This window comes from Thamnophis elegans, chromosome 3, assembly GCF_009769535.1.
Source record: "Thamnophis elegans isolate rThaEle1 chromosome 3, rThaEle1.pri, whole genome shotgun sequence".
In the NCBI taxonomy this organism is placed as follows: Eukaryota; Metazoa; Chordata; class Lepidosauria; order Squamata; family Colubridae; genus Thamnophis; species Thamnophis elegans.
In genome coordinates this window covers 59,906,913-59,918,516 of record NC_045543.1, presented here as the reverse complement: position 1 = coordinate 59,918,516, position 11,604 = coordinate 59,906,913, and the positions used below count along the sequence as shown (strand labels likewise).

The following is an 11,604-nucleotide window of genomic DNA, read 5'->3' as shown; positions in this document are numbered from 1 at the left end:
GGGAAAAGAAAAAAGAAAAGAAAAGAAGAAGCCGGCTCGCAGAATTGCTTCTAGCCGGGCCAGGAGCCAAGCGGAGGGACGCAAGGCAAACCACCCCACCCACCGGACTGCACACAGACACACCGCCCCGTGGCGGCTGCAGGCGCGGGCGGCGCCTCGCAACTTTTCCCCTTCGCCCTTTTCTCCCCCCCCCCCCCGTGTCGGATGAGCAGGGTTGCCGCGCCAGAGGCTACCCCAGCCTCCCCTTCGCTGCTTCTTTTCTCTCGGCCGAGCAGCGAGCGCTCCCTTCTCGCTTTCGCCCCCTGCCAGAAGCGGCGCCGGGGCAAAGGATGGTGTTCCATACGCCGCCGCTGCTGCCACTGCCGCCGCCTCCCCGCTGCAGCCACCCCGCAGCCAAGTGAACGCGAAGACTCCGCCGACTTGGAAAGAGGCACGCTAAGCAGGCGGCTGGCTGGAAGAGGCGGCGAGGGCGGGAAGACCCCCCTCTGGCTCGGTCTGGAAGCTCGGTGGGACGAGAAAGTCTGCGGGTAAAAAAGAAACGGCAGCCCCCGGGGTGGGGGGAAGAGACTTCGCCTGGCCCAGGTAATCGTCTTGGGAGTTTAAGGGGGAGTTTCTGGAAAGGCAACGGGTGTCCTTCCTTTCTCTCTCTCTCTCTCTCTCTCTCTCTCTCTTTGCTCGGGTAGGGCTGCTTTTGGTGTCTCCGCCACCATTCTTGGCCGGTTGATTCGGTAAGAAAGCAGCCCAGGTTTGCTTCCCCCCCCCTCTCTGCCCCCCAGGAAAAAAGTCGTCGCGAAAACCTCAACTTTCTTCTCTCACCTTTCCTTCTTGCCTCGGGCGACTTTTTGAGTTTTCCTCCGCTTCTTTTTCTATACTTAAAACTTACACTGCTCCTGTGCTGTGTGTGTGTGTCCCTTCTGCCCCGCTGCTTGTGCATTTGAGAAAGATAATTGGAGAGTTTAGGAATGATACTTTCTTGTTTGGAAGTCTTCCTCCCCCCTTTTTTTTCCAGGGCTCTCCCCCCCCCCTTGCTGACACGTCTCCGGCTTTTTCAATTAGTGGAACTGAATCTTTTTTTCTCCCGCTGCCTTCTTCTAGGGATGTTAATGGAAACAAGAAGCAGTCTATTCTGCATAGGCTGCCTTCGTCTTCAAGTGTACTTTAGCTTTTGTTTTAGGAAAACTCTCCATATAATAAACAGGGATTCCTTCAGCATCTGTGGTTGGGGAATTATAGTTCTACTCAAGGGGGGGGGGACTGCCTTTTTAAGTTCTTATCTTCCAAATGGATTAAATGTGAATTTATGCCTCTCATTTGAAGCCATGTGGTATTTTAATGTTTAAAGAGAGAAGACACCCCTAGAGTTATTGCTTCCATCCTGGGTTGAAGTGCTGGGATACTTGAAAGGCTCTATTAGAGCATTAACTCCTTTAGCTTTCTTCTCCCCAACGCAGAATATTTATTTAGAGAGTGCCTGTAATGTCATTTAATGGGGATTATGTATTCCATCCCACTGATGTATTCATATTCACACTGGCAACGTTGCAAAATGGTTGATGGACTGTTATGCAATCTATGCCGGTGATTGGATTCTCTTCTGTGTTCTGTATAGCATAGCAATAATACTGTACTAACATGGATTACAAAAACATTTTGGTTTTAAATCGGTTTTGCATCACCATCCAAATCTTGTTTAGGAACATTGAAATGGGTCAATCGGGATTCAACTTAATTAATTAAATATTTGCATTTCACTTTTTGTAGAGTTGGTCTTCCACATTTGGTTGAATGTAAGGCTAGATGTACTGCATAGATGCTAGGTATTTGTTACTTTCTTCAATGGACAATACTGACATTTCCAAAATAATAAGATTCCCACGAATTTTGTGGTGTGGAATTGTCACAAATTCTAGACTGACTTAAGGCCTTTCAGAGGTCCTTTATTCATCTACTTCATCATATCCACAGGTTCCCTCAGCAAAGAGAAAAGAAAGTGTATTGGTATAATTTTGTGAAACTATCAATTAAGGGATCAAGGTAGAGAAGCTTTAATACCAATGTACAGAACTTTGAATATTCTATCCAATGAAATGTACAAAAGATTTGAGTAAGCTAAGCAAGCCTAACCAAACAAAGTATGAAAAACAAACAAAAAGAAAATAAATGAATGCTAAAATCAAATGGACCATGGACTATTTTCATTGCTTGTTCTTTGACTCAAAAAACAAAGTGAAATGGAAATTCTTTTCATAAGACTATTATTACATATATTATCTTGCCTTGCTGGCTTCCGCTCCATGTTGCATGAGTCTGTCCTTTTTTGGAATTTGCCCAAGTCCATTTCTGATTCTGAAGAAATTGCTACCTAGTGTTACAATGGATCAGAAAACCCAAACATATTGGCACCCCCTTCTCAGTGGAAGATGCCATATTAATTTTATAGATATTCATATTTGTCACTGAACTTTAAAAGCAGTCAAAATGGTAACATGTTATCACTATAAGAAGCACCCAAATATTAGAAGTATTTTGTCATTAGTAGACAGGTTATATAAAACTATGACTCTTGCATCCATTGCCCAAGCAGTAGATGTTCTGAATGGGTTTTAATTATATGATGATGGAGGGCAAACAAAGCAAAACCATTATCCTGAAAAAATAGAGAAGCTGTTTAGCTAAAAGCTAAACTAGCCAATTAGAAAACTATAGGTTGTACATAATTTGCATGTCATAAAGAATCAGTGTTCTAACTGGGGATTAAATGGTTGGAACAAATTAAATTAATTTGGAACTAATTAAACTGTCTTGCTCCCAGGAACAATATTGGCATTGGCCTTCAAACCCTTAAACAGTTTGGGGCCAAACAATTAAGAATGCTTATAAGCCTTTGTTTTAACAGTGGTAACTAAGACTATCTGCCTTTGATAGGAAAAATTAGGTTGGTATGCATGAGGAATAAGACCTTGCTGGACATGCATTATGGAATTACATCTTTGAAATAAATATATATGATTTATAGAGATGGACAAGAACTATCATTCCAGGAATCAAATGTTTTATTGGATCCTAAATCAGTCAAGTTGTCTTCCAAACCATATTAGTTTGGGTGCTTTTCTAGAAGTTAATCTTTTGAGCCAGAATCTATTTCTCATTGGACCCAAGAAACCAGACTATAGGAACCAGTCTAGAAGTCATGTTTGAAGCCATTATAGACTTCCAGTTGGGAATATAAAACTGCCCAACCATTCCTGGTTGTGTGATCCAGTGTGATCCAAAGAACCAAATGGAACATCCAAGAGTTCTCCAGAATATTTGATTCCTGTGGTAGGTTGTATATATACACAGTAACTTTCTACCTTGAGGAAATGTTAAATGTTTCAATACTATAATTATACACTACTATGCATGATTAATTGTACTAGATTTGAAGGCAATATTATATGTCATTAGTTAATTTTTATTCTGATTGTTTTTATCATTTTATCATTTACCTCCCGAAGAAGTTAGAATTGTAAAACTAGATACAATTAATAAAAATATTTAGGAATTATAACAAGGAAAATAGATCATAGTCAATTAGAAGAAACACAAATCAACTCAACAGGACAGAGATCTGGCAGAACAAAAAGACTTTTATTGATCAAAGGAATACTATTCAGAATAGGGTAGGATAGACTTTTCTAAGAACAACATTCCAGACACCAACTTGAAGTGGGGGGGTGTGTGAAAGACACAATTATACATTAAACAAATCTGGCTTGCTAGTAGTACATGTGAAAAGGATGTTCCAGAAGATCATAAGCTAAAAATGCCTAAACAATGTGATGGCAACTGTTAAGTAACCCAGAGCCACAGATATAGGACTTTACATTTCTCCCTGTTAAATTTCAGCTTATTAATTTCAGCCCACAGGTCATATATATATGCATTTAAAAAAATCTCTTTCCATTCTAAAAGGTTGACCACTTCTTATAGTTTTATATATCTGCAGATCTGGTAATCCCTCATCCAAATCATTCATAACAATGTTACATAGCATGAAAACCAAGACAAAAATCCAAAATCCATACTGCTCATCAAGCTGATAGGAACTGTTTATGAGTTCTGTCTGGGATGGTCATTCAGTTAATTGTGAATCTGTCTATCAGATGTATGATCTAAGCTCATATAGTTTTAACATTTTCTTAATGAGGAAAAAAAAGTTTCACCTAATGCTTTTCTGAGATCACAGCACACTGCCCATAACATTCCCCTTATCTAATGTTAGTAACTCTGTCTAAAGGAAGATAAGGTTAGTTTATAACCTCTTGGGACAAACTCATGCTGGCTTGTGATTTTTTGCCACTCCTATTGAAGTGTTCACAAGTATGCTCTCAAACACCTTGCCCACTACAGGTATGAAGCTATACAGACAGATCTGTAAATTCATAAGTTTTCCTTTCTTCTATTTAGCTTTCCTCTGATCTTCTAACACTTTACTAGTTTTCATCAAAGAATACACCTTCAGTACCCTAGAGCAAGATTACTTCACAGAATTCATTGAAATTGGATTTTTTAAAGATTGTCTCACCTGCCCAGTGTTACTGGACATGATAGCAAATGCTTCATTTCCACAAAAAGCTTAATAAATTTGTTAGTCAGAAAGACCTCTCTTCTCTTACAACATTGTATTTTTAGAAACAGTCATTCACTGATACCGGATACAGGCAGTCCTCAACTTACAACAGTTCCTTTAGTTACAACAGCACTGAAAAAAGTGATTTATGACTTTTTCATACTCACAATCAGCCTGGTGGTCATTGTGATCAAAATTCAGGATGTTGGCCAAAACTGGTTCATATTTATGATGATTGCAGTGTCCCGTGGTCATGTGATCACCTCTTGCAATCTTCTGATGAGCAAAATCAATGGGGAAGCCAGATTCAGTTAACAACTGTGTTACTAACTTAACAACTGCAATGATTCTGTTAACACCCTGGCCAGAAAGATCGTAAAATGTGGCAAAACTCCACCTTAACAACTTATTTATCAACAGAAATTTGGGGTTCAATTGGAGTTGTAAGCCATACTACATTATGTTTTTTTCTCCTCGAGTATCTTTTTCCCTAAGTTTGGGAAACATTTAATTTCTGTTCATATGTAAAAATTGCTAGTTCTTCAATCTGCCTTGCACTGTCATAGAGCAAAATTCTCATACTTACTATAAGGCAGGAAACACACACAGCAGTTTTTAGCATTTCAAACTTTAGGTTGTGGAAATTTGTGTCATAGCGATTGTTACACAGTTAATTTTTGGCTCACCAGGTTTCTGCTCTGTCATTTGTAAAAGCAGTGTGTTTATATGGAAAAAAAAAAACCTTAACATTTACTGAGAAGAAGGTCCTGTTATATCTACAGAATCTAATCACAGGAAAGTCTGCATAGAAGCCTTAAACCCTATCTTTCCTTGCAAAATCTGAACTGTGTTGCAATTGAACTTCAATTTTATAATAGTAATTTGTTGTGTTCAATATAAAAATGATAAACAATTTATCATTAAATTTGTTAATTAAAATATCTGTACTAATAAGTATTGTGAATAAACTGCCTGTTTTTTGTTCCAAATGTTTTATAGTATGAAAAGATTACTGTTAAGTTTATTGTTAAATGCAATAAAATATAATTCTGTGTATCTGGGCTATCAAAATGCTTTAAATAATCTAATCTTTATGACTTTGAGGATTCAGAATCTCTGTTCAAATTCTAGCAGGATCAAAGCCTAGGCTTAAGTTCCCTTCAGTTTAATAAAAACAATAATGCTATAGTATATAGCCAATAAACTCTAATCATTGCTAGAGGGCTCTGATCTTTTACAGAGAGCATTGCAAAGCTTTTCACATGGGAGACTAAAATCAAATGCAATAGACGTTAAATATTAAAGGAATAATATTTATTTTGATAATGCTTGCATTACAGTATCTTTAGAGTAAGATCCTAAGAGCAATAGTCATTCAAAGATGTGTGGCTTTATCTCATTCCATGGGTTCAAGTGAAGATAGGCTGATATGTCTGGGATGCTTTAATCGGGATTCCACTATGGAGCTGTAGGATTGAGTCTAATGCCTAACAGCCCCTTTCAGCTCTATGTGGAAATAATTTCTATCAGGAGTATTTGGCTAACGAACATTGGAGATATGTATTCATCTTGAACATCCACTGTCTTGCTATGGGTTACTTATAATTTTTAGTAGTTGTTTTTTTTTTTTTTTACTTTGTGCCATCCTCTAAACCACATACTTAGTGCTGAGATGCTAAAATGGTTAGGAGAAAGTTCCATCCAAATGTCCCAGAATAAAGGTTCATAACCTCAGCCAATGGGACCTCTTATCACAGTTTATAGAAATTGTAGTGCAGAGTATCTAAAGAGGCTTCTTATAGTCTAGTCTTGGTTAAGAATCTTCCCTAAATAAGGGTTTAAAACTTGTTTCAGGAATTATGACTCAGTGAACCATTTTCTGCATCTTGAAGAAACTTTATCAAGAACAAATTGACTGTAGTTGTGAAGAAAACAGTATTGGTGGGGGGAACCCTGCTCTTTCTGTTTATATTGCTCAGGATTTTGATTTGTTTTTCTGGTTTATATCTATGGTATAACTATGTTTAAAAATGGAAGACCTGCCAGTTCATTCAATAGTTTCAGCATTATGTAAAGAAACATGTGAAAATAGGTCATAGCTTTTGACTACCAAAAAGTACACAAAGTATGTAAAATAGATGTTCTGGTGTTTTAGTCTCATTATAATTGGATGGATGGATGGATGGATGGATGGATGGATGGATGGAGTTTAACGATAGATAGATAGATAGATAGATAGATAGATAGATAGATAGATAGATAGATAGATAGATAGATAGATAGATGATAGATGGATGGATAGATTTGACATTTGTTGGATTAAAACTTGCACTAAATTATCATAGATTTATATTGATTTTCTTTCAAGCTGAGAATGAAATGAAAAGTTGTATGTTAATTAACACCTAATACAAAAGGAAAATAGAACAGCTCTAGAAATATTAAGTTATGGACCATTCAATATAAATTTCCTCCTTGGATAGAGAGTGAGCCAGAAAATCAATTTATGTTTGCCTCTTTTACTAACCAGATGGATAGTAACCATTTGGCTAGGTTTACAGAATTGTGTACATCGAAACTAACATACTTCATGCTTAGGCAACATTTGATTACTCTGTAATGTGTAATCTATGGTTCATGTGTAATGTACTTTGTGAATTCATCAGCTGTGACATACTTAACAAACCCTGCCTTAATTAGATGCCAGAATCAAGTTACTAATATTTGTTGTGCTTTGTAATACTGGGAAAGTATTGTATAATACCTATAGGCAATAGCACTTAGACTTATATATCACTTCACAATGCTTTCCAGCCATCTCTAAGTGGTTTACAGAGTCAGCATATTGCTCCCAACAATCGGGTCCTCAGTTTACCGACCTCGGAAGAATGGGAGGCTGACGTCAACCTTGAGCCAGAGGACTCGAAATGCTGAATTGCTGGCAGTTGGCAGTCAGCAGAAGTAGCCTGCAGTACTGCATTCTAACCACTGTGTTACCACAGCTCTATATTTCCATTTATGTCCATTATGTGCATCTCAGTGGGCTTTCCAAGAAGGATATTGGAAATATGATTATGATTAAAGTTTTACTATGATGGGATACCATAGAATATATGTCTTGCTTCTAATCACCCAAGTTTGGTTAATCAATATTAAGTTTGTATTTGCCCACCATATATAAAGGTAACGGTTTCTCCTATCCAGTCATGTCTGAATCTAGGGAGTGGCGCTCATGCCCATTTCTTAGCTTAGGGAGCCAGCGTTGTCCAGAGACATTTCAGCGGTCATGTGCTATGTGCCAAAGTGCATGGAAGGCTATACCTTTGCACTGAAGTAGTATACATTTATTTATTTGCATTTGCATGCTTTTCCAATTGTTAGATGGGCAGGAGCTGTGGCAAGTAACGAGAGCTCACCCCATTGCATGGTGCTCGGGTCTCGAACCCAGGCTGTCAGTTTTCCAACTGACACTTAGCATCTTTAACCACTAGCCATCGCACCCCCTCCCACGGTATATAGAACCTCATATTTTTATGCTATATACATTGCTATGCAGAAGACCATCTTGCTGTTGATAACTCTTGCAGATAATGGAGAAAGTTAGAGGTTTATATTCTTTCCTGGATTTTTTGCTGCCTGTGAAAGCACAGGGTATCTTGACAATGAATCAGGAATACCTTTACCAAGTTGGATTTCTATATCTGCTCAATCCTTCTCAGGAAAATATATATAGTACCTGCCTTCTTTAAACGCATGCTCTATGTGAGGGCTTCCCACTAAAAGCAAGTCAGAAATTTTAAGATGGTTTTTTTTAATTTTTCACTGGCTTTTTGATTATCTGTTAACAGTTTTATGAAGGATTAGAAAATAATTATTTTATTTTCTCATTAAAATGGGAAAACGAATAAGTAATATGGGCTGAATTGTCTCTTGATGTCTAGAAAGGAGAAAGTCAGGTTAAGAAAGCCATTTCTTAAATTCTAAAATGAGAAAGGAAGGAAAAGAAATGAAACAAGTAAGCAGTATGACGAACAGAAGACTCATCCCCGTGGCTGTTTTGAGGTTACAATGCATTATTATCCCAAATTCCAAAACAATTTCCATGTCAGTCTATGTCTTGCAAGTGCCGCGGGGCAGGTGTATTTTTAGTGATTGAATGGTTTGGGAGACTGTTTGACACTTGTGTGTTCTGTTGTGAGGGTAAAATGCTTTGAAAGAAAGAATGTTTCTTTGATGTGGTAATGAAGCATTAATGCAGGATGCAAATACCAGTTTGACTCCTTTACCTGAGGTAATGTTTTACTGCATTAACCTTTGTAGCTGAGTGACTCCTGCTTTATTCCATAGCATTCCATTTAATTTTCAAACAGTTAGGTTGAAAAGCTGGGAAGAAATTATGGGGAAAATATTTCTTTAGACTGAAAAACAAAACATTATGTCAATATCGCAATTCCACTGAAAGTCATTTAAGACACACTGGGGACTTCAGATTAGCCTTCCAGAATTCTAGTTATATCACTGCTTTTGTACATCTTCCATATAATATAATGAATACCAGGGTCAATTGTATTGTATTGTATTGTATTGTAAATTGACAATCATGCGGTATACTTGAGAAGTATTACTAGGTTGGATTTAGATTAAATTTATTGAATTTAATTCCTTTGAAATGAATGGGAGAAATTATATCTGAGCAAAGGGGGAGACTGATTAATCCAGGGTTTTCCAATCTTGGCAACCTTAAGACAGGTGGACTTTAACTCCCAGAATTCTCCAGTCTGGCTGTGGAATTCTGGGAGTAGAAGTCCACTGCCTTAAAGTTGTCAAGGATGGGGCAACCTGGTTTAATAACTGTGAATCTGGAATTTCTTTGCTTTCACTGTGATTCAGAATTTCATAAAAGAAATATAAATCTTATTAATAATATTTGAATGTCCTTAGTTGGAGTCATTACACTAAAATGAATAAGATACATTTTAAGGCCAGAAACAGAAATCTGATATTCTCTCATCTTAGAAGATGATTTGAAATAGGGAAGTAATTTGGTTTGGAGTTCACCTTTTCTTGCCTTAATCAACAGTAACTAACAGTCCATCACTGGAATAGAAAACCACTTGTGGATGGCAGAAATAGATAATATCAGAGGTGGTGTTCAGCCGGTTCAACCTGGTTCTGGTTGCAGAAATCGGCTCTATGCCGTCCTATTTAGGCACGTTTTTGAGTCTAGGCGCATGTGCGGAAGGTGGACATGTGAGCAAAGACCATGCACGGAAGGCTGGGCACATGTGTGGAAGGTGCGCATGCATGGCGAACCAGTGGCAACGAAATGTGAAACCCACTGCTGGACAATAATGCTTTTTATTGATCGCCTATTCACTGTCAAGACAATTTCTGGGCACACTTTTTGTTGCTGTCCACTTCTAAAGAACGTTGTTCTGTGTTATTTCTTGAGTTCTGTTGTGCACTTCAGTTTATTTCAAACTAATGCCAGCAATTCAATATCTACAATGCAGAGACAGGAATGCCCATGCAATTGAGTTACTGTAATTGTTATCATGGTCCCTAATGTTATTCTGAGCATTTTTTTTGTCAAGAATGCTGCATTTTTTTGTCAAGAATACAGTGGTTACAACATTTGCATTGCAAATAGAAATTTGCTAGTTTGAAATCCTGCCCAAACCCTTTTCAATTACTTTTTTATGTTTCCTGGGCAACCTATTTTTCCTACATTTTTAAAAAGTCCAGCGTTGTATCTTTTCATCAAATTTAAGTCATCTAAGGTTTAAAAAATGTCATCTCCAACTCCAGCAAGTCCACATTACACTGATGACAATAAAATATATTAACCTAATAATGGGTTTATTTCTAATGAAGCTATTCCAGTTGAATAAATGATTTTTAGACTTTTTTAAAAAAAAACTGAAGTGCACTTAAAGGGGAAGGAAGCAATGTATTTTGCAGACATTACTATATATTTTGTTAGAATTATTGTGGATGTTGCATAAAGATACTTGAATAGTTTATTCGTGTCCAACATTCTGTCAAATGTTCATTAGTAATTTATTTAAGAAAATTGCTATTAAGATAAAGATGGCTACAAGGACAGTTTTATGGGGTCACAATTTATGAAATTGCATTGAACCCCAGAAAAGAGATGAGGGTTTAAACAAGATGGACGCTACAAGAGTGCATCTAAGGGCATAGCAGGCTCAATTTATTTTCTATTCTATTTATTATCCTATGGGAATTCAAATCAGCAAATCCACCCATAGACTAATGCATCTCCCTCTTACCCAATGGGTACATTGGGCTGATGTCATTTTCTAATTAACCTTTCTACGCTATTAATTGGTTAATGGAACAGGGTGATCCTAAGCAAATTATTCTGTTTCCGGACCGTTTTATCAATGCCAAGGCAATTTCCTCTAGAGCAAATTGCCTCCTCCTTCTCTCCCTCTCTTTCATTTTGCAAGAATCCATCTTCATGTTAATTTAGGGCTGTATCTAAAGGGGCCCTCACATCTTTTCTTATTCACATCTATGGTCCCATGATCACAATATATTATCTTTTTGCTGATTTCTGTGTGCATGTTCAGTTAAAATATGCATTTTTTTTTACAAAAATATGATCTGGAGAGCTAAATCATAACATTTCATAAAAGATAATTGTATTTCGGTTTTCATTTTCTTCAAAGGCTCAAATATTAAGTAAATATTGGCATTGCCAAATGCCAATTTATTGGCATTGCCAACAGGTATATATGAGAATTACAGTGTTATGCAACTAGAAGGGATACTACAGTATATTTGCTTACTTCTGAAAGAAAATATTTGTAAGTGAATAAGTTAATTTTTGTTGAATTTATTACTTGTGACTTAAACATTTCACAGACATTGAATGCTGATTTATATTCTCTTTCCCAATAATTCTAGGGAAAAGAATGGTCAAGGGGTTAAGCATAAGAGTTTTTTGCCCCAGTTAAGAATCTGCT

General features: G+C 37.3%; 1 protein-coding gene across 1 annotated transcript in view; it reads left to right on the top strand.

Moving 5' to 3' along the window:
• The first annotated feature begins 207 nt into the window (after nt 1–207).
• LPAR1 (lysophosphatidic acid receptor 1) overlaps nt 208–11,604 on the top strand; it is a 72,622-nt gene continuing 61,225 nt past the window's right edge. The window contains exon 1 of the mRNA XM_032212511.1: nt 208–582. The gene's annotated coding sequence lies outside the window, so the exon portion shown is untranslated. The remainder of the gene's footprint in view (nt 583–11,604) is intronic.